This window comes from Leuciscus leuciscus (genome assembly GCF_965113295.1).
Source record: "Leuciscus leuciscus genome assembly, chromosome: 1".
Classification (NCBI taxonomy): domain Eukaryota; kingdom Metazoa; phylum Chordata; class Actinopteri; order Cypriniformes; family Leuciscidae; genus Leuciscus; species Leuciscus leuciscus.
In genome coordinates, this window is record NC_138725.1 from 35699958 (window position 1) to 35724387 (window position 24430).

The 24430-nt window shown below is 39.7% G+C and overlaps 2 long non-coding RNA genes across 2 annotated transcripts; one reads left to right on the forward strand and one right to left on the reverse strand.

The window, feature by feature from the left end:
• Positions 1 to 4671: 4671 nt before the first annotated feature.
• LOC309495404 lies at positions 4672 to 5543 on the reverse strand. The gene is made up of 2 exons (XR_014204657.1): positions 5482 to 5543; positions 4672 to 5390 (listed from the first exon to the last, which is right to left on the reverse strand). It is a non-coding gene; the product is annotated as an uncharacterized lncRNA (long non-coding RNA).
• A 3699-nt stretch (positions 5544 to 9242) lies between these two features.
• On the forward strand, positions 9243 to 23037 carry LOC309495397. The gene is made up of 3 exons (XR_014204653.1): positions 9243 to 9756; positions 10794 to 10913; positions 22641 to 23037. It is a non-coding gene; the product is annotated as an uncharacterized lncRNA (long non-coding RNA).
• The last annotated feature ends 1393 nt before the right edge of the window (positions 23038 to 24430 follow it).

Genomic DNA, 24430 nt, shown 5'->3' on the forward strand with positions numbered 1-24430 from the left:
TTCACACCAGTAACGATAACTATATTAGCAACGATTTCGTTCTGTTTATTCTAAGCGTGCGCTGCAGTTTTGTCTTCTGCCGCTTTAAATGCTCGAGCTCGTCACAGCATGATGGATTCTGATTGGCTGTCATCAACGGGATGAAATCGTTTTGAAAATGATTCCCAATGATATTGTTTCTCTGTGTCGTTATCGTTATAGCTGTGGTTTGAACTCTGCTATTCTTTAATATAGGCCTGTTCACACCAAGAACGATAACTATTAAGATAACTATATTTGCGAATTATATTATTCTGCTTAAGCGTGTGCTTGTCTGTCACTTTAAATGCTCAGCTCATTACAGCAGGATGGATTCTGATTAGCTGTCAATTTTGCCCAAAAAAATTCAACCTAAAAAAGTCCCCATGAAATCAAAATCGAAATTTTTTGGGCTTCTAGCGAGTATGAATATGTTTGCCTTACTGTTGTTATGTATAAGCTGGTGTGCTCCAAAACAATGACAAAATTCATATTTAGAAGATATACGCATTTAAAACTTAAAATCACTCCCTTCCGCCAATATGGATAAATGATTATGATGACAGCTTCTCATCAGATTTTCTGTCCAATCAAATGCTGTCTAGAATCTGAAGCCCCAACACATTATAAATAGATGCTGAAGCTGTGGCTGAAATCAGTCACTTGTTCACATATTTACTACTTTCTACATGGTGAATGACACTTAGTTCACTATATAGGGGATAGGGAACGATTCAGACAGTGTAAATATGCTTTCCATTGGGGTGAATGACGTCTGGTTTCATGTTAGTGTCACGCGAACCGCCGCAGCTCCGTTCCAGAGACCACGATATCAGAGCCGATCATATGATCGAGTCGCCGCAGACCAGAAAATGTATGGAACTCGTTTGAATTCTGCACAGAATGCTATATTTTAGGAGATCATGAGGAGAAACGGTTAGAGGTTATGAGTAAACTGTGACTTTACTAAGCTCAACGGCTCTGGTCAAGCTGTGATAAACTAAACGCTATTGATATGCCCCGCCCTATCTTCAGTGGAAATTACAGTAGCCTACATTGAATAATTATAATAAATTATTTTTATTATAGCCTAATTGAATACTAAAAATAACGTTTCAGTGGGCCTTTAAACCCCCCCCCCCCCCCCCCATTACACTTCCCCGCGTCCTGCGGTTTTTAAACGCAAAAACGCGTTCTGTGTGAATAGACTTTAATTTTTCTATGTAAACCTGCACAAGTGCACGTGTTTGGCCGTTCCGATACGGCGCTCTAAAAACGGCGCTCAGGTGCAAGCGGCGCAAGAATTGCGTCCCGAATCCTTTTTTTTTATAACCGCGTCTCACATTTTTAAACACAAAAGCGTTCTGTGTGAAGGCGTTGGACTAGGGTTTGGATCACAGTTGCTCTCTGTCTGTGTAACTGAGTGCCTGAAGGCAGAACTGGATAATTGATCATTCCGAGATCTCTGTGACAGGTGATCATTCCAGACTCAGGAATCATCCCTTCATTCCCGTAAGTGTCGTCAGAAGGTGTCTGAACTAGATTTATGGACAGTAAAAAGCATCAGTCTGAAGTTCAGTATCACAAACTGCCAGTGAACTCAAACAAACAGGCCACACATGTCAATAATTGAGGTAGTTATGCGAGAATCATAGTGGTAAACGCAAAACATTTCATTATATAACTTGTGTGATATTTAACTCGCATACTTGACAAACTTTCTGTGTTTCTTCCCATGGTTCGTCAGTTCAAGGAGGGAGTCCCAATGTGTCAGAGGGAATGAGGGGTCACGACCTTCATGCACAGTCTGATGTCATGGTTCATCTAGAGGGCGAGATAATGAGCGATGATGAAGACCTGATAACGAGAGAGAAATATGATGATGATGAAGCTCCAGAAATCCAGATGGTCAACACACTCATATACACATTCATTTTAAAACCGTTTCCATAGTTTAGAAGATCGTTTTTTTATTTTTTTTTTATATCATGTATAATCTGGTGCTTTAAAGCACTCAGAAACAAACTAACTGACCTGAAGAACGCATAATAAAACATCAATAGTTTTATATAGCAGCTTGAGGACCCTGAACAGCCAAAAATGCTTCTTGATCAGAAGAATGTTCTGCCGAACCTAAAGAACAATAAGAACCATTATTATTAAGACTGTGTGTGATGTTTTCCAGACTGAACTCAGCAGACGGTGGTATGAAGGCATTTCTTCAACATGTTTAGACACAGATCGGCTCTCCGTGAAGCAGTTTACATGAGCAACACCTCTGCCCAGAGCCACACACACACACACACACACACACACACACACACACACACACACACACACACACACACACACACAAAATAATATCTGCTTCTGCTTAGGTAGTGTGTGGTGTGATCGTTTAATCAGTTTTAGAGTGTTATCTAAGAGTTAAAGAGTTAAGAGTTAGATAACAAGGGTCATTGGTTGCTTGACTCCTGAAGAATACTGACCTGTTCATTTGAGTGACAGCTTCTGAATCAACCAATGGAGTGAGTTTGGGGGCGGGGCTATCTGTTTGACTGACCAATGGCAGCCAGATATGGTCTGAAGGAGTCTTTTGGGGAAACCTGTTTGAAAACCATTCTTTTTTTCATATATTCTTTGGAAATGTTTGCCGTTTTTTTACAGTTAAAAGAGAACGTTCAAATATTTAGAAGAATCTTCCATGGAACATGGAATTTTGAGCCATAATTAATGCAAATAACATACTTGGAATAACACTGAGAATTGTTTTTAACTTACTATGATTTGAGACACAATGATTATCATCTTACATACTATTTAGCATACAAACTGGCATGCATACGTCTTTCAAACCCTGTTTGTTAGTGTTTTTTGTATTCGTGTTCCTCTATAAAAGGGGTTTGAGCTTATGTTGAGATCAGTCTGACTTGAAGGAGGTTTAAAGTCCTTAAAGGTCTAAAATCTAGCATGATAATGAATACATAATCATTGATAATGTTTACTAATTATGCTGTAAGTGCCATTACCCAGAGATGGTTAGCTAAAAATGCTGTAATGTTTATCTGTAGATGCTTACTGAAAGATTTGACTTGTATAGAAAACGCACTTTGAGGGTTAGGGACTATTTTTTATATGATTTGAAATAACTTCTATGGTGTTTTTCCATTTCTGAACATTCTACTAAACATCTGCTTTAATGTCCCACAGAAGAAAGAAAGCCAAACCGGCTTGGAACAACATGAGGTGAGTAAATTATAAATGACAGATTCATTTGTATGTTTCATCTCTTTTAAGTCACCCGTGTGTCAAAACCGCCCACCTTACACTTCTCATCGGCGGTGACCCGTAATCTCGGTTCAATCCTGGAATTCCACGTGATTCTTTTGTCTCAGATACGAGTTTGACGGATTCCTGTGTCTCTCGGTGAAGCCGTCTGAACGTGTGCCAGCTCTTTGAGACGGCAGGAGAACAGAAATAGTGGATCGATGCATCACACATCACAGTGACCTGCGCTCAGACTTTGAGGATTCGTCTTTGACAGTGAGGAGGTCGTCGGGTGAAGGAAAACTCACAGATGAACTTACAGTATTGACTCACACATACACACACACACAGAGATCTTTTTAATCTCTGTCCAACATGATCTCGTTAGTTTTCATAGGTATTAATATGCAAAGTGTAGTTCTGACACACATGCAGGTTGTTATGCTGGGACATACTCATGTGCTCTTTTACATATTTCAGTGTCACAGAGGAAAGTAACAGATGAATATTGGGGTGAGATCACTCTGCTCTGATCAGGGTTCCTGTGAACTCAAAGCGGCTTATTTCAGTTGTTTTAGATCTAATCTGAGACTCGCCATCCCTTAGAATGGAGAACACACACACAAAAACACACACTCTCTCTCTCACATACATACACACATACATACACACAAACATACTCACACGCACATACACACAAACACACTCACATACACACAAACACACACTCTCTTTCCCACATACACACAAACGCACACACCCAGGCACACTCACACACACACATACACATACATACATACACACAAACATACTCACACACACACAAACACACACTCTCTCTCTCACATACACATTAACACACACTCTCACATACACACACACACACAGGCACACACACACAAGAACGCGCACACTCACATACATACAAACACTCACACATACACAGGCACACAAACACGCTCGCACACATACACACACAAGCACACGCTCACACAAACACAGGAACATGCACACTCACACACACACACACACACATGCATACAGGCACACACACACACATATATACAAACAAACACACACAAAGAGAGAGACACTCAGTCACACACATACATACACACACACACACACACACAGGCATGCACACACATACACGCATAAATACATTATACATACATACACACACACACACACACACACTCATACACACAAACACATACACACACAGACACACACAGTTTGTACAGTCATTTGTGTAGCATGTATAAGCTGCTTTGATTAAAGACGGGCATCTCTTCTCAAAACGAGAAAAACTCATAACACTAAGTGATCTTTACACGTGTGAATGCAAGTGCACCATCTATCCCAGCAACTGAATGAGCATTCAAAGAGGATAAAAAGTTATTTTATTGATTTAATTTGCTTATATTGTTGCCAAATTTCACAAGTTTACTAAAAAAACAACAACTTTATGGTTTTGTTGACAGAAGTAAGGCTGTACATAGACAGTATTAGAGACCTTTTTTTTTTTAAATAAGAAAGACTTTAAAAGGTTGTGAGCTTTATTTACTCCTCATTTAATTTTCGCATTTTTTTCGTCTTTTTTTTTTCTGATTTATTTTTGTATGCATAATCTTCAATACCTGCATTTGAACAAAAGTGCATGTATAATGTTTAATGTTCAATTTTAAATAAACATGCATGCTAGTACTCTGGCATCAAATTTTGCACAGACCCTTGTTTGCATTTACATTTATTCATTTCACAGACTCTTTTACCCAAAGCGAGGAGCATCACAAAAGCACATGTTCTCCTTCAGAAGGGCGTCCACATCAGTCTGCGTTCGGGCAGCCGTCCAGTTCCCAAGCGCTGGCTCTGAATCTGCCATCTGACCCCACCCTTAATCCAGAGACCTACAAAGACGGCCGCCCACTGATGCCCGCTGGTGCGTAATGGACACCCACAATGCAACAGTCTCTCTGGAATGCTTTTGTAATTGAAGAACAAGGTCACTTCTCTGGTTAAAAAAACGAACTGGTTGGGCTGTAGAAAATCCCAAAGCATTTGTCTTCATAATTGTACTTGATTGCAGGTCAACGAAGACAATGCTGTAAAAATGCACAATAAGGCAGAACATCTAAACACTCACAAACTTTCTTAGATGTTTTTTGAAGTTGTTTTAGCATAGCATTTGCTCACATGTAACATTAGAAGTCTGAATTGTTCTTTCTTTGCTGTGTTGTTCTGCAGCTCGTGGATGAGTGACTAATATAAGAAGTGAAGACTCATTTCAGTCTGTGGTAGACTCTCCCTCTCTGATCTCCTGGATGAAGGTGTGACTGTTGGGTAGTATCAGGCATTGAGGAACTGCAGGACACGAATGTTTCAGCAACGCCCTGAGAAACAACGCCAGGTCTGAACAGAACAAACGGTTAAATTCAGCCATCGCCACCCATTGCCTCCTTTTAGTGTTTTAATGGGTTATCTGGCCAAAGATGACGAGTCATCTTCATCAAGCATGTGAAGTCACCTCCCTTCAACTCTGGTAAACACTAAGTGAGGGTTTTGGGAAAGTACAATGAAGCATTTGAAATCTTGATATGAAGGTTCGGGTTATGTTTAAGAATGATGCAGAATTGCGATTCAAATAGATTCGAATGTAAAGCAGAATTGATGTTCAAAGAAATGCATTATGACTAATTTTTAACTAGAAAACCTTTTTGAATGTTGACTTGACAAAGTTTTGGAATGGATGGATGGGCGGATGATGGATGGATGGATGGATGGAGGAGCAGATGGATGGATATATGGATGGGCAGATGGATGGATGGATATGTGGATGGGCGGATGGATAGATGGATGGGCGGATGGATGGATGAATTAATGGGCGGATGGATGCATGGATGGATGAATGGGCGGATGGATGCATGGATGGATGAATGGGCGGATGGATGGATGTATGGATATATGGATGGGCGGCTGGATGGACAGGGCTCTGTGAGGGCCTGTCAAGTTCTTCCACACCAAACTCATCCATCCATGTCTTTATGGGTCTTGCTTTGTGCACTGGAGCACAGTGATGCTGCAATAGAGAAGGACCTTCCCAAACTGTTCCCACAATGCTGCAAGCATAGCCTTTTGCCAAAAAGTCTTGGTTTGCTGAAGCATTAAGATTTCCCTTCACTGGAAGTAAGGAGCCGAGCCCAACCCTCAGAAACAGGCACAGCCATTATCCCTCCTTTACCAAACTTCACTGTTGCACAATGCAGTCGGGCAGGTAAAGTCCTTCTGGCATCTGCCAAACCCAGACTCTCCCATCAGACTGGCAAACAGTCATTATCCATCCCTCCACTGAACTCATTTCCACGGATCCAGAGTCCAGTGGTGACGTGCTTTACATCATGGAAACCCACTCCACGAAGCTCCCGCCACACAGGTTTTGTGCAGATATGAATGCCTGTAATACTTTTGAACTCTTAAGCGGTGGAATAAGCAGAGCGTTGGAGACTTTTACAGACATGCATCCTATCACAAAACCACGCTTCAATTCACTGAGGGTACGTTTACACGACAACGATACGCTTAAACCGGAGAAGTTTTTCCTTTGAGTTTTCCGCATACAGTTGACATCATTGTCAAAACGATCCCCATTATTCACACAGATCCGCGAAAACGACTAAAACGCTGCATTCTGCTGCCAGGCCATTAGATGGCGATGAAACACTATAGACTGAACACGTAATACGCATGTGCATGAGGTCTTCGTCTTCAGAGATTCCCGTTTTCAAAAGTTTGCGTTTTCAGGCACCCAAAACTCAGTTGTCGTGTAAACGAACGGCCAAAACACATAAAAAGTTTTACGTTTTTAGTTGAAAACGGTGTGGTGTAAACATACCCTTAGCTCTTCAGAACCAGCCATTTTTTCACGAATGTTTGTAAATGCAGACTGAATGAGTAGGTGCTAGATTTCATACACCTGTGGCAATGTTTCTCATTGAAACACCTGAATTCAATAATTAAGAGGTGTGTCCCAATACTTTTGTCCATATAGTATATACAGTAGTCAACATTTGAAGTGGATCAAAAAAGTCCATCAAAGTTGTAGACAAGAACGGGTATTGTTCAAAATTCATGTTTGACTTTGATGAAAGGTTTTGATCCACCTCAAATGTTGACTCTGAGGGATGTTATTAGGAGCTGATGACTTTTAATAAAGCATGTTAGAGCATTTAAACAATTTCACGCCTTGCTAATCACAAAAAAAGATGACCGAAACATCAACAGGAACAAGATGTGGTGTGATGTTAACAGGCAATTAACATTCATCTTGACACCCATCCCTCAGGAATCCTGGAAAATAAAAACTTTGAGTGCGAATGAGTCAGTCGGCGTTGAACTCTCAGTTGATGCGCTGATAGTACAGACACGACTTCCTGACGTACAGGACTTTGGGCAGGATGTTGTGGTGGCGGTGGAAGTGAGATCGGTCGATACTCAGCCTACGGTCTGTCTCCGGAAGACGTTTGTATTCTCATATGTGCTCTTCAATGAATCTCAAAGGCGTGTGTTTGTGAGACTTTTTGGTTAAACTGATAGACCGAACGTACGTGGCTTTTGACTTCCTTTTCAAATCCGCATCTCTGTCAAAGCGGATTGCACATGAACATGTCATTGTTGCAGAGTTCGAGTTACTCAGAAAAGTTTTGTGTCTTCAAAATAAGTGGAAACAACGTCCATCACGACTTACTTTGATCTCACCGCAACACAGTTCAGCCGTTTGAGAGGGACGGATCTGATCCGCCTTCATGATGGATCACAAAAGCACCCAGAGGAGAAAAACACGAGATAGTTAAACCACAAACATGACCTTTCTGCGTGGCCTTTGAGGGCAGGAGAGTTTGACCCTTTCCCCTTAGGAAGGCAGAGCTTCATTTTCAGTGACGTAAACACGTTTTTATTGTGTAACTGATTTAACAGACTTTCCATGCACACACTCAGGGTCCAGCATGCACTTTTTGTCACACTTGGGTAAAGTGAAACTCTGTTTTTTTTTGCATTTTTGTTCCTATGAAAATGGAATTTAGTTGGTTTTTCCCCTACAATAATGACCAACTGTGCAGATCATGACATCGTATGTAAGACGAGTGTATCTTGTATTAAAAGACATGACGTGATGTATTACATCTCACAATAACTTGTTTCAAGTTAGTTTGGTGGCTTGTTGTGAGGAATATTTAATGTTTTAGCACCAATGTTGTTGTAGTTGACTAAAACGTAAAACTATTTAAAATCCTTTTTGGTAATTTAAATAAAGCTGAAATGAAAACGTAAGCAAAACTTAAACCTAAAAATCTTTGAAATATTGCCTTACTAACTGACATAAAATAAGTTTGAAGTACTAAACTTACAAAAACTTAAATAAATAGTTGAAGCTAAATAGAAAAAAAATACAATAAAAAAATACAAAAATTTATAAAAATGACAAAAAGCACTTTAAAACAAAAAATCTTAGAAATGTTGCCTTGCAATATATATATATATATACACACGCATATATAAGTGCTGTCAAATCGATTAATCGTTCTAACAAAAAGTTTGTAAATATTATAATGTGTGTGTATATATATATGTACATAAATATACACACGCACAATATAATATTATACATACTGTATATATATATATATATATATATATATATAATAAACAAAAATGAATACAAATGACTAGCACATAAATTGACTAGAACTTAAAAATTCAAATGAATTTTAGATTTTAGTTTATTTTAATTCATCATAATAATAAATGCCATATAAATAATACTGAAATAACACTGCATCATTGAAAAACATGATGATTTGAAGTAAAGTTAAAAAAGAAATGTAGTCAAAGTCATGTTTATCTGTAATACACTATTTACAGTATGTTTCAATGTCCTAAGCTTTACAGTAAGTCATGCTAATTAATTTTTTATAGCTGGATTGTTTGTCTTTGATTTGAATCGCTCACTTACTGTAACTTACATCAGGGAATGCAAGATTATTCTTGATAATATGTGTATAGTTCCTTATAAAGTTTCTTTCCAGCTGTTTTATGTACTTGCCAATGTTTAGTCTCATTTGGTACTCGATGTGTGTTCATTTTGACCTCTGCTTACATGTTCTTTATACCTTTCTTACACGCTGTTCTTTTTTTCTGGCAGGCTGTGAGGATGAAACACAACATGCGTGTGTTTGATGTCCATTTAAAGCAGGCGGAGGAAACAACAGCGGCCCTGCGGCTCTCCACTCCTCCGTGTGCGTGTGTAATATCACTTACTCTGTGTGTCTCTGTGTGTGTGTGTATGTGTGTGTGTTTTAATAGTCCACCTGGGTACAGTGTGTCGGTACAACTCGCCTGCTCACTTGCTCCACTCATCAGTCCATCTGCAGTTACTACTTGGCCCAAGAAACATCAGATGCAGCAAGCAATGCGGTGGGAAACGCGCGCGCACACACACATTTGATGTGGTTTGTAAAGAATCAGCTTACATATTTTGTTTGCTTTGAAGATTCAAGTCCCAACACACACACGACTTTCCCTCTTCATCGCCCTTTTATCCACCACTGTGTTTGAAGTTTGTTGGAATGTTTGCGTTTATATCACTGTTCAGATCTCACTGGAATGACATTGATCTGATCACTGATGCTTCTGAGAAAATCTCAGACCCCTCTGTTATGATTGACACCTGAATCCAGTGGCCACACCCCTCTGTTATGATTGACACCTGAATCCAGTGGCCACACCCCTCTGTTATGATTGACACCTGAATCCAGAGGTCACACCCCTCTGTTATGATTGACACCTGAATCCAATGGCCACACCCCTCTGTTATGATTGACACCTGAATCCAGTGGCCACACCCCTCTGTTATGATTGACACCTGAATCCAGTGGCCACACCCCTCTGTTATGATTGACACCTGAATCCAGAGGTCACACCCCTCTGTTATGATTGACACCTGAATCCAATGGCCACACCCCTCTGTTATGATTGACACCTGAATCCAGTGGCCACACCCCTCTGTTATGATTGACACCTGAATCCAGAGGTCACACCCCTCTGTTATGATTGACACCTGAATCCAGTGGCCACACCCCTCTGTTATGATTGACACCTGAATCCAGAGGTCACACCTCTCTGTTATGATTGACACCTGAATCCAGAGGTCACACCCCTCTGTTATGATTGACACCTGAATCCAGAGGTCACACCTCTCTGTTATGATTGACACCTGAATCCAGTGGCCATGCCCATCTTTTATGATTGACACTCATACACAGAGAGGGGAAGATCCGCTTCCAGTTATTTAACTGTACAAAAACTGTTATGCTCCTTTATATTGCAAACTGTTATTTGTTGTCATATTACTTTAATTTATTATCATAATCATAAACACACTGGTTTGTAGCTTTTTATGTCCCAGAGAATCAACTACAGCTCCTTTTATGATTTTTCGAATGCCTCTCTAGCTCTCCATCAGTGCATCTATAGATCATCCGCTCGGTCTCCTGGAAAGACAGACCAGACGGACAAACAGGAAGCAGCTGTTGCCAGGGAAACAGGCTGCGGAGCGTGGGAGAGATTGTGAGGTAAGAAAGGAGAACAAATGAAGGAAAAAAATAGATCGAGGGAATGAAGCCGAGTTGGAGAGATCTAATTAAATTCTAGCAGCGAAGGGCATGTGTGTGTGTGTGTGTGTGTGTGTGTGTGTGTGTGTGTGTGTGTGTGTGTGTGTGTGTGCGTGTGCGAGTGTATACCTGCGTCTGTAGCTGGGAATAGATGGAATGACGCAAGGTGTGACAGGTCTATCTATCTATTTATCTATCTATCTATCTATCTATCTATCTAACTATCTGTCTATCTATCTGTCTGCCTATCTGTCTGTCTGTCTGTCTATCTGTCTGTCTATTTGATTTTTATTTGATTTATTAGACAGTAAAAAAAATAAATGCATAACAAGAAGTCATCACAGTGACATTATACATTAATCAGAACTGTCGAGGATAACACAAGAAAGTTACAAACTTATTTCCATTGTGGTCCTCGTTGTAGTCTGATAAAGATGGCCAGGCAAGCCATCTCTATCTATCTATATATACATATTTCTCTATCTAATTATTTATCTGTCTGTCTTTCTGTCGGTTATAGAATCACATCTGACATCTGCAAAAACAATGAGTTGTTCAGAGTGGACTGACAGACAACATGGAAAAATTTCAGTAGGTAAAAGTGGAATTAGGAACTAACCCCCCCCCCCCACACACACACACACAGACACCCAACCAGACACGTACACACAACCTGCAGTTGCACAGTTCAAACTGTACGTCAATGAAGCTCGATATTGCTCAATCCACCTCCCAAACCACAGGAAATGACCTCATCACTCTTCTGGGCCTCCTTATTGGCCAATTATCGTCAGGAGAAACATCTTAAAGATTAATATGGAGGAGAAGATGGAAATATATATCTCACACACACACACGCGTATGTTTCCACACAGGAGGCGGTTAAGGGAAGTAGATGCTGTATAGTGTGTTTACTCATGTTGAGCTGGCCGGAGGGTTTGACACCATCATCTTTCCATCTCTGATGGACTGAACGCTTAGAAATGAATACATTTTACCCAGTTATGCAGTATTTATAATAAGATCATTTTGACCAGTGATGTGAACCTAGCAGCGATTAGCTGTTTTAACTTCAAGATAATTTTTTCATTTTTTTCAAGTTTTTAGTTAAAATCAGAGATCCTTGTTAATGCGCAAACACAATAAACCACTATAGAAATAAACTACTGTTCAAAGGTTTGTGGTCAGTAAGAGTTATTAATATCTCTTCTGCTCACCAAGGCTGCATTTATTTGATTAAAAAATACAGTAAAAGCAGTAATATTGTGAAATATTATTACAATTTAAAACAATTTATTCCTGTGATCAAAGCGGAATTTTCAGCATCATTACTCCAGTCCTCAGTGTCATGTGATCCTTCAGAAATCATTCTGATATTATGATTTGATGATCAAGAAACATTTCTGATTATTATCAGTGTTGAAAACAGTTGACAGTTGCTGATGCATAATTTCGTGGAAACCGTGATACATTTTTCAGGATTCTTTGATCAATAGAAAGTTCAAAAGAACAGTGTTTATTCGAAATAGAAATCTTTTGTAACATCATTGATGCATTTCCTGTCACTTTTGATCAGTGTAATGCGTCCTTGACGAATAAAAGTATTCATGTACTTTTGAACAGCAGTAAAGATTATAGAAGTTGTTGAATATAATGTAATACAACAGAATCTTTTTTATGAATTCATTCATATATTTAGAACTTCCGAAAAGTAAATATAACAGAACTACTGATAGATCCTGACAAAAACTGTGTGTGTTTGTGTGTTAGGAAAGACTAATGTGTGTGTGTTTGTGTGTGTGTGTATTTAAAACTGGAGGGGAGGAGGGGGGGGTTCCTTCGTTTCTTACTCACCACTATGACATGAATTTAAAACACACACATAGACACACACACACACACACACACACACACACACACACACACACACACACACACACACACACACACACACGTTTTCCTACTGGACCACCGTGAGAGCAGTTCAGACCTGTGATTAAGAGACCACATAGCATCTCTCTGTGTCAAACACACAAACACACTCGGTTTGCCTATCTTTATGGGGGACTCTCCATAGACATAATGTTTTTTTATACTGTAAAACTTTATATTCTCTCCTATCACACAGACACACACGCCACACACACACACACACACACACACACACACACACACACACACACACACACACACACACACACACACACACACACACACACACACTAACCCTACCGCTAAACCTACCCATCACACACACACACACACACACACACACACACACACACACACACACACACACACACACACACACACACACACTAACCCTACCGCTAAACCTACCCATCACACACACACACACACACACACACACACACACACACACACACACACACACACACACACACACACTAACCCTACCGCTAAACCTACCCATCACACACACACACACACACACACACACACACACACACACACACACACACACACACACACACACTAACCCTACCGCTAAACCTACCCATCACACACACACACACACACACACACACACACACACACACACACACACACACACACACACACACTAACCCTACCGCTAAACCTACCCATCACACACACACACACACACACACACACACACACACACACACACACACACACACACACACACACACACACACACACACACACACACACACTAACCCTACCGCTAAACCTACCCATCACACACACACACACACACACACACACACACACACACACACACTAACCCTACCGCTAAACCTACCCATCACACACACACACACACACACACACACACACACACACACACACACACACACACACACACACTAACCCTACCGCTAAACCTACCCATCACACACACACACACACACACACACACACACACACACACACACACACACACACACACACACACACACACACTAACCCTACCGCTAAACCTACCCATCACACACACACACACACACACACACACACACACACACACACACACACACACACACTAACCCCTAAGCCTACCCATCACACACAAGCACACACACACACACACACACACACACACTAACCCTACCCCTAAACCTACCCATCACACACACACACTAACCCTACCGCTAAACCTACCCATCACACACACACACACACACACACACACACACACACACACACACACACACACACACACACACACACACTAACCCTACCGCTAAACCTACCCATCACACACACACACACACACACACACACACACACACACACACACACACACACACACACACACACACTAACCCTACCGCTAAACCTACCCATCACACACACACACACACACACACACACACACACTAACCCTACCGCTAAACCTACCCATCACACACACACACACACACACACACACACACACACACACACACACACACACACTAACCCTACCGCTAAACCTACCCATCACACACACACACACACACACACACACACACACACACACACACACACACACACACACACACACACACACACTAACCCTACCGCTAAACCTACCCATCACACACACACACACACACACACACACACACACACACACACACACACACACACACACTAACCCCTAAGCCTACCCATCACACACAAGCACACACACACACACACACACTAACCCTACCCCTAAACCTACCCATCACACACACACACTAACCCTACCGCTAAACCTACCCATCACACACACACACACACACACACACACACACACACACACACACACACACACACACACACACACACACACACACACACACACACACTAACCCTACCGCTAAACCTACCCATCACACACACACACACACACACACACACACACACACACACACACACACACACACACACACACACACACACACACACACACACACTAACCCCTAAGCCTACCCATCACACACAAGCACACACACACACACACACACACACACACACACACACACTAACCCGATCCCTAAACCTACCCATCACACAAAACTTTCTGGATTTTTACATTTTCAAAAAAAACATCACTTAGTATAATTTAGCTGTTTTCCTCAAGGGGACCAACAAAGGACAAGTATTCTGGTATTGTACCTGACCCCGAACCTTTGATCAGCAGGACAGATTATAGAATTTGTTGAATATAAAGTAGGCTAATAGAACAGAATCCATAAATAAGATAATTTATGTTTATTTGGAACTTCACAATAGCAAATATCACAGAACTAGTGATAAACAGCAAGATCCTGCCACAAACCGTGTGTTATATAGGAAAAACTAATAGGTGTGTGTGTGTGTGTGTGTGTGTGTGTGTGTGTGTGTGTGTGTGTGTGTGTGTGTGTGTGTGTGTGAGAGTGTATTTAAAACTGGGGTTTTTCTTCGTTTCTTACTCACACACACTGCTGTATAGACTTAAACACACACACACACACACACACACACACACACACACACACACACACACACACACACACACACACACACACACACACACACACAATTAAACGAGAGCATTTCACAGATGTCTAGTCTTTTATGTAAAGTGGATTATGATAACTTTGAACTAACCTTATGTTTCCCAATATTAAAGTTCCCTTTGTACATAAAGAATGTAAAATAAAGCTGTCACTTCTGATGAAGAAGAGTTATTTTAGAGTTATTTGATGGAGAGTGTGTGTGGGGTGCGTGTGGGGTGTGTGTGTGGGGGGGGTGTGGGGGGGGGGGGGGGGGGGGGGGGGGGGGGGGCTGGCTGTGTTAAATCAGGAATGTTGATGAGGATCAGATTAGCAGCTCTTCTTTTCATGACAGACACTGAAAGAGTGTTTCTAAGTTTCGCGGGCTGTTGTCTGAATTCCTTTCCTCTTACACTCCTCTTTCCCGCCTAAACACTCCGTCAATCACGCCGGAGTTCTGGCCGGAGATTAATGACACTGCGCTGGTTTGATGTTGCTCTGTTTCAGGCGGAGCGTGAGTGTGTGTGTGTGTGTGTGTGTGTGTGTGTGTGTGTGTGTGTGCGGGTGTTTCGGCGTGTGTCTCCATCTGTCAAACGCGCTGTTTATCCGAGGCTTCTGTGTCTTGTTGTGAGTCGACCGCAGCTCGTGTGATTCAGATCCGTGAGTCATGAAGAGCATCGGTGCTGCGCTCGACTCAACAATCTGTCTCCGGAGAGAGAGAGAGAGTGTTGCTATCTATCTATCTATCTATCTATCTATCTATCTATCTATCTATCATCCACCCATCTATTCATCCATCCAACTATTCATTCATCTATCCTTCCATCAATCTATCCATCCATCTATCTATTTGTTCCCTCGTTCCATACACCCATTAGTTTGTCCCATCCATCCAGCCTTCCTTCCTTCGTTCCATCGTTCGTTCGTTCGTTCGTTCGTTCCTTCATTCCATCCATCCATCCATCCATCCATCCATCCATCCATCCTTCCTTCCATCGTTCGTTCCTTCCATTCATTCGTTTTATGCTTGGTTTATTCATTCATTCCATCCATCCACCCATCCATCCAGCCTTCCTTCCTTCGTTCCATCGTTCGTTCGTTCGTTCCTTCCTTCATTCCATCCATCCATTCATCCATCCATCCATCCATCCTTCCTTCCTTCCTTCATTCCATCCATCCATCCATCCATCCATCCTTCCTTCCTTCCTTCATTCCATCGTTCGTTCCTTCCATTCATTCGTTTTATGCTTGGTTTATTCATTCATTCCATCCATCCATCCATCCTTCGTTTGTTCGTTCTTCCATCCATCCATTGTTTCTTTATTCATTCATTCCATCCATCCATCCATCCTTCGTTTGTTCGTTCTTCCATCCATCCATTGTTTCTTTCTTCATTCATTCATCCCTACCTTCGTTTGTTTGTTCCATCCATCCATCCTTCGTTTTTTTCTTCATTCCATCCATCCATCCATCCATCCATCCATCCATCCATCCATCCATCCATCCATCCATCCATCCTTCGTCTGTGAATTTGTTTGTTCATTCATTTGTTCAATCCATCCATCCTTCATTTATTCATACATTTTTTACATCCATCCGTCCTTTTTTCGTTCCATCCATCCATCCATCCATCCATCGTTCATTAGTTTTTCTTCGTTCATTCATTCCATCCATCCATCCATCCATCCATCCATCCATCCATCCATCGTTCGTTCATGCATTCATGCATTCATTCGTTTGATTGTTTGTCCATTCCATCATCCATAATTTGTTTATTCATTTATAGGTTCCATCCTTTGTTTCTACATTCATTACATCCATCCATCCATACATTACATTACATTAAAAAATAATAAGTTCGCATTTTAAAAAACTTGTTTCAAATATGTGAAATGATGTTTACCATGATTGACCCAAGCAGCACATGTTCCTCAGTCAACAGTCCTATCGACTAGTCCAAGTTCAGGACTGTGATTGGTGGATGCTGATCCAGGAACGTGTCTTATTCAGAGAAAGGATGTTGATCTTATTCAGATAAATGATTTTGTGTCACTCTCAACAAGCATCTAGAGTAAAAACAGAAAGAAAAGACAGTAAGAGGAAAGTAGTAAAGAGATGAATGTAGAGTGATTTTGCAGACTGCTGAGTGTATGTGTGTGTTCAGTTTCTTCTCCCCCATGTGGATCAATAGAAATCTGTAGTCAATTACACACTGGCACACACACAGATAGTACATTTGAGCAGATCTCATGTGTGCTTGTATAGAGCAGCTGCAGCACGTCTGTAATGATGAAGAACATCTCTTTCTCTCAGTGTCTCTCAAATGTAAGGCACACTCGTCCGTGACTCACTGTAGGAAAACCTCACCGCACCAGAGGATGTGTTGTGTGTATTCTTGTGCGTTTAAGTGTGTATGTATGTGTTGTGTTGCAGCTGCACATTTAGTTTTTCAATAAAGTTGTTCCTCCTGCAGTCAACGGAACGGATTACTGTAATGTGTGCGCCGCTTTTGGCCGCTTTTGAATTTATTTTACTGGAATGGCAATAAAGCAGCAGCCTGGTTTCCGTCATCAGCTCAGGATGTGTTGTGGTCTGACTCTGAATCCAGAGATGGTTAAATGATTACGGCAAAACACTGAGGAAGAAACTCTGCATTCAGTAGCTGATAAGAGTGTGCGTGTCGATTGCCTCTCGTTTGCACCAGACTGTGTCTGTCTGTCTGTCTGTCTGTCAATCTATCTATCTATCTATCTATCTATCTATCTATCTATCTATCTATCTATCTATCTATCTATCTATCTATCTATCTATCTATCTATCTATCTATCTATCTATCTATCTATCATCCATCTATTCATCCATCTGTCTATCGTTCATTTCGTTTGCTGACATTTCGATCCATCCATCCATCGTTCCTTCATTCGTTCATTTCTTCGTTCATTTGTTCCATCCATCTATCCATCCATCCTTCGTTTTGTTCGTTATATCCATCCTTCGTTTGTTCGTTATATCCATCCTTCGTTCATTCATTCCATCCATTGTTAATTTCATTCATTCATTCCATCCTTCGTTTGTTCGTTCGTTCGTTCATTCATCCATCCATCCATCCTTCGTTCATTTCATTCCATCCATCGTCCTTCATTCATTCATTCCATCCTTCGTTTGTTCGTTATATCCATCCATCCTTTGTTTATTCATTCCATCCAATGTTCATTTCATTCATTCAATCTGTCCTTCGTTTGTTCGTCATTCCATCCATCCATCCATCGTTCATTAATTCGTTACATCCATCCATCCATCCATCGTTCATTAATTCGTTACATCCATCCATTCATCCTTTATTTGTTACATCCATTGAATCCATCCTTTGTTCGCTCATTCCATCCATCCATCTTCATTTGTTTGTTACATCCATCCATCCTTTGTTCTTTCAGTCCATCCATCTATCCTTCATTTGTTTGTTTGTTTGTTACATCCATCCTTTGTTCATTCAATCCATCATCCATCCATTGTTTGTTAGTTTGTTTCTTCGTTCATTTCCATCCATCCATCCCATCCATCCATCATCCTCCACCCACCCCACCCATCCATCCATCCATCCATCCATCCATCCATCCACCCACCCACCCATCCATCCATCCATCCATCCATCCACCCACCCACCCATCCATCCACCCACATCCATCCATCCATCCATCCATCCATCCATCCACCCACCCACCCATCCATCCATCTATCTCAACAGCAGTTCTTCGAGCACAAGTGTTCAGCACATGATCCGGATGAATCACGGTGTTCATGTGTTGTGTGTGTGTGTCCAGTGTGTGTGTGTGTGTGTGACCCGTGGGACTCGAGCACAACGCTTCAGTCTGAGGCGTGTGGCTCTGACCTCATGAAGCGCACGTGATCCGCCTCTATCTAAGTGGCGGTTGTGGGTAGTGCGGTTTGTGTCCTCACCGAATCTGTTACACAACAACAACTACACAAGCCACAAATATGCCATAAAAGAGTGAAATAATGAGGCTTTGATGGTGAGCTCCAGAAATAGGACTCGCTCCAGAGGGAGAGCGCCTCTCGTTCTCGCCCGTGTGGCTTTCAGTTTTCGGTAAATGCTTCTTTTAAGAGGGTCTGTTCCCACAGACATCTGCGAGGACACAGAGAGTAAAACAACAGCAACACAGATAAGGCATGTTAGAGCGCCTACGGAGCGTGTGACGGCCAGGAATGCGTAACGTTCAGTGTCAGCGTGTGGAAAGAGTCGTGTCAGATTGAAATCAAGTAGAAATACAGCAAATTAAAGTCTAAAAACGCCTGTATATGATTCTCATTTCTCAACAGATGCCTGTCAAAGTGCAGAGTAGCTAAAGGTAACATTTACTCAACTTTTAATCAATGGCATCCCAATTGAAATCGATGAATTTGCATAATTTCCATAACACAAAGTAAATTGTTGGTTTGTAAAAAACATATGTAAGCTGCATTTTTAGATGCTTATTAGCGCCAAAGAAATGAAATTAAGTACAATTTTGTGCTCATAAGTTTACATGCATCTTGCAAAATCTGTTCAAAAACAGACGGATTATAAAAATTATAATATAACATAACAGATGTTTACATATAGTCCACAAGACTTCATTTACACAATTTCCCACATTCAAAAGTTTACATAGCCTACGCTTGATTCTTAATAGTGTTGTTACCTGAAGGATCAATGACTGTTTTTGTGTCGTGTGATAGTTGTGCAGTTAAACTGCTGGCGTTTCTTCAGAAAAATCCTCCAGGTTTTTCACAATCTGGTTTAACGGCATCTTCTGCATCTTTGAACCCTTTCCAGCAGTGACTGAGTGAGGGGTGAAAACTTTTGCACAGAATGAAGATCTGTCAATTGTTCTTATTTTGTTTAAAGATTTTATTTCTTTCATTAAGTACTGCACGTCCGAATAAGATATTTACATGTTTCAAAGACCAAATAAGACCAATTTTCACTGATCCTGTTCACAAGTTTTTAATTGATTTATTTGAACTATTAACACAACATGCAAGGTGTCCCTAAACTCTAAACTGTATGTACGGGGCGCTTGCGCTGTGCTGGTCAAGCATTCGTGTCCGTGTTAATGTACTGTACTTGTTTAGAGTCTCTTTCTGTCCTGACATGTTCATATCCCATCAGATACGGCTGAGATTATAAAACGTCTAAATATAGACGCATTACAGCGCTAACAAAAGCGTGTGTGTGTGGAGGGCTTTACTACAGTAACTAGACAGAGCAGGTGCAGACCTACAATTACACACACACACACACACATCAACAACACATGCGTTTGAAAGTCACTGAACCGGCAAGAAAGTGATTCTAGCTTGATTGTGAACATGACGGGGCAGAGAGAGAGAGAGAGAGAGAGAGACAGGCTTTGAAACAGAAAAACTGATGACTCACAAGCTTCCCAAAACACCCCCCCTCCCTTTTCCGCCTTACGGGAAGCGGAATGTTTTCCTTTTTTTTCCCTCTCTCTCCTTCACAGGGAGAAAAGCTCCTTTGACAGCGCTGGGGTCACGCGCGGGGTGAGCGTTTGTGTGCGGGACGGGCGTCTCTCTGCCGCTGCGGGGTCCGGGGCCGCTAACTGAGTGTGTGTGTGTGTGTGTGTGTGTGTGTGCATTGCTCAGATCAGGGGGTTCTCAATCTTTTAGATGCCACAGACCCAAAGATATGATCATCTTCACCCTTAAATTTAAAAGGCAGGTATATATGTTCATGTATTAAGACCCAGTTAAAATTTACATTCTAAAATATGAGTGAAATATTATTTGAAAAATACTCACTATAGTACCGTTACTCTAGATGTAGGCCAATAATCACAATTGATTTAGTTCAATCAGTTTCCTCTATTTGAATGAATATTATTTATATTAATTTTATTTTTTATTTACTTGTTAATCAAATCTAGTTAGCTAGTTTAATCTTATATTATTTAAATTATTTATTTACTTAATATTTTTTTATTAAGTAAAAAAATACTTTTTATTTATTTACTTTTTTATTTATTTTTTTATTTACTTGTAATCAATACTTTTTATTTTTTTATTTTTAATCAAATGTATTTACTTATCTATATTATTTTTATAATTTAATATTTGATATATATTTAATATTTTTATTGTATATTTATTTATTTTTATCCATTTAAAATATATATATTATTTATTTTATTCTTTTATTTTTTTATTTACTATTTATTTTAATCTAATGTAGTTATCTAGTTTAATCTTACTCATATTATTTAACCTTATTTTTATTTATTTATTTATTTTATATATTTTTAAATCAATTTTGATTTATTTGTTTATTATTAGGCCTACTTCTAATCAGTTATTTTAATTTACTTGATTTTTTTGTTATTTTATTTGTTTTATCTATCTTATTTTATCATTTAATATATGTATTGTTTTTTTTACAAATATTTTAATACATTTTAAATATTTTAATTTAAATTATTTTTAACTTACTTTTTAATCAAATTTAGTTTATTTAAATCAAATTTGATTTATTTTAATCAAATTTATAGCTTGATTTATTTTATTTCCATTATGTTTTTATTTTAATAATATTTTATACTGTTTTTACAGTATAAAATAAAATGTTATACTTTTTCTGGGGCCTATATGGCTCAGATGTTGCTCTTTCATGATTTTCAGTAACAAGTTCTCAGTTAGGCTATATCACTTAAATGTATCAACGCATGTCTCAGATGTTTCTCCTCAAATTCCTTATTAGAAAAACAAATACATATCAAATACAGACAAAACAGATTATCTATTAGATCTTGCTAAAATTCACTGAGAAATGTTTGAGCTCATACTGAGACCTTTCTGAAACTCTATAGCCTAGACCCTAGAGTCTTTTGCTCTGGGGAAAAAACACATCACATATCTCCATGTAATCTCACAGCTGTCTATAGGAGCTATTTAATATCTGAGATATTAAAGAGGTTATGTGTGTTTATATTGTCAGTTAACGCTACTGCATGTTGAATGAAAGTCTGTGTTTGTGTCCTGTTCAGTGACTCGGGCTGTTAGCATGCTAGCGGATCTAATTAGCATTCCTCTTCTGTCATAAATAACTCGCACTTTCCGTTTGAAGTCGGTTTGTTTGGCGGCCTGTTGTTTAACTGGGTTTAATTGAATCCTTTCTGCTCTTCAGACTCCTGAGAGTGTTTGTCCCGCGGGAGACAGAGTGTTTTATAACTTGGAAACTTAGGGGATTTCACCCGCGTTTCTGAGCGATGATGCAGGACAGCAGCCAATGGGATCTCAAGGCTCACGTAAACACCGAGGAAACTGATCCCAGAACAGACACAGGAATCACACATCACTGAATACAGCATAAAATATCCCTGGTGGAAACAAATATGCCAAGTATACTTGCAGCCAGAATAATTTTGTATACTTCAAGTGTTTTAATATTAACTTGAAGTGTGCTATTTTGGAACAACTAATTTTGTACGAAGTATATTTTAGTTGTAATTAAATTGTAGTAAAGCATAACTTTAAGTGTATTTAGTGTACTTTTGTGTGCTAAATTGGAACAACTTCAAGTATACTTAGATCTACCTATATGCCTGTGTAGGGACTAATTACATGCTTTATTTGTGTTGTGTAATAAGTTACAAATTCATTACGAGTGTCTTCGAAACATACAAGCAATATACCATAAGTGTATTATATTATATTAATTATAAACAAATATTACTTAACTACTTTGTACAATATACTATTGTATAGGCTACTATAAAATATTTTGAAAGTATACTTTCAATGCATTGTTACAATGATCATTTCTGCACAGTTAAAATATACCCAAAATAAATGTTTAAGTAGAGCAAATAAATACACTTTTAAAGAATTTTCACTTAATATATTAATATATTTCACACAAATATATTTTTAGAAAATCTACAAAAGTAAAATTATTTTAAAGTGTGTTAAAAGTTCGAAAAAAAATGATAAAAGCATGATGCTAATATACTTTAAATATATTTAAAGATAGTAAAAAATGTTGTTAGTATATTTGCAATGTACTTTGTGCAATGTTGCAATTTTTTTCACTATGGTAGTCATCAGGTCATCAGGTGAACCCGCCTGTCTGTACCTGTGTGAGCAGATGTGTGTTGACAGTGTTCAGTGTGTGTCAGCAGTCGTTGTGTGTAGGTGTATCTTCACATCACACTGAGAATCAGGGTTTATGGGTATTATACAACAATAAACAACACAATATGACAAAAGGGTTGTGCATCATTCAGACCTGAGTTGAGAAAGCACTTTAAATTCCAGACAGTTCAAAATTCGAAACCCTGAATTTAAATTGAATATGATTTGATGTAACAAACAAGATGCAGAATTGCCATTTAAATTTAAATGTAAAATTAATTGAAATTCAAAGATGGACAGACAGATGACTAGACGGATGGATGGATGGATGGATGGATGGATGGATGGATGGATGGATGGATGGATGGATGGATAGATAGATAGATAGATAGATAGATAGATAGATAGATAGATAGATAGATAGATAGATAGATAGATAGATAGATCGATCTGAGATAGACTGACCTCAGTTTGAACCTTTACTCAGAGGTCAGAGGTCACTCAGCAGAACTGATACCTGCAGCTGTCAGTCACAGGTGTGTGTGTGTGTGTGTGTGTGTGTGTGTGTGTGTGTGTGTGTGTGTCACCTGGTCTCGACTGCAGTCTGTAATTACACACACAGGTGTGAGACGCCCCACATGTAACACTGTACTGTGTTTACCATAGCAACCGTTGCTAGGGTGAGTTTCTCTTTTCAGGTCCTTTCTGGAAAATCAGATAAAACATAAAAATCTCTCATTCTCTCCAATAATCCACTGTTAGTGAATAGTTTTGATGTGATGGTGAAGCTACTTTCAAACCGCTTTTTATCGGGTTACTTATCACTTAAACTCCAATGAAGGT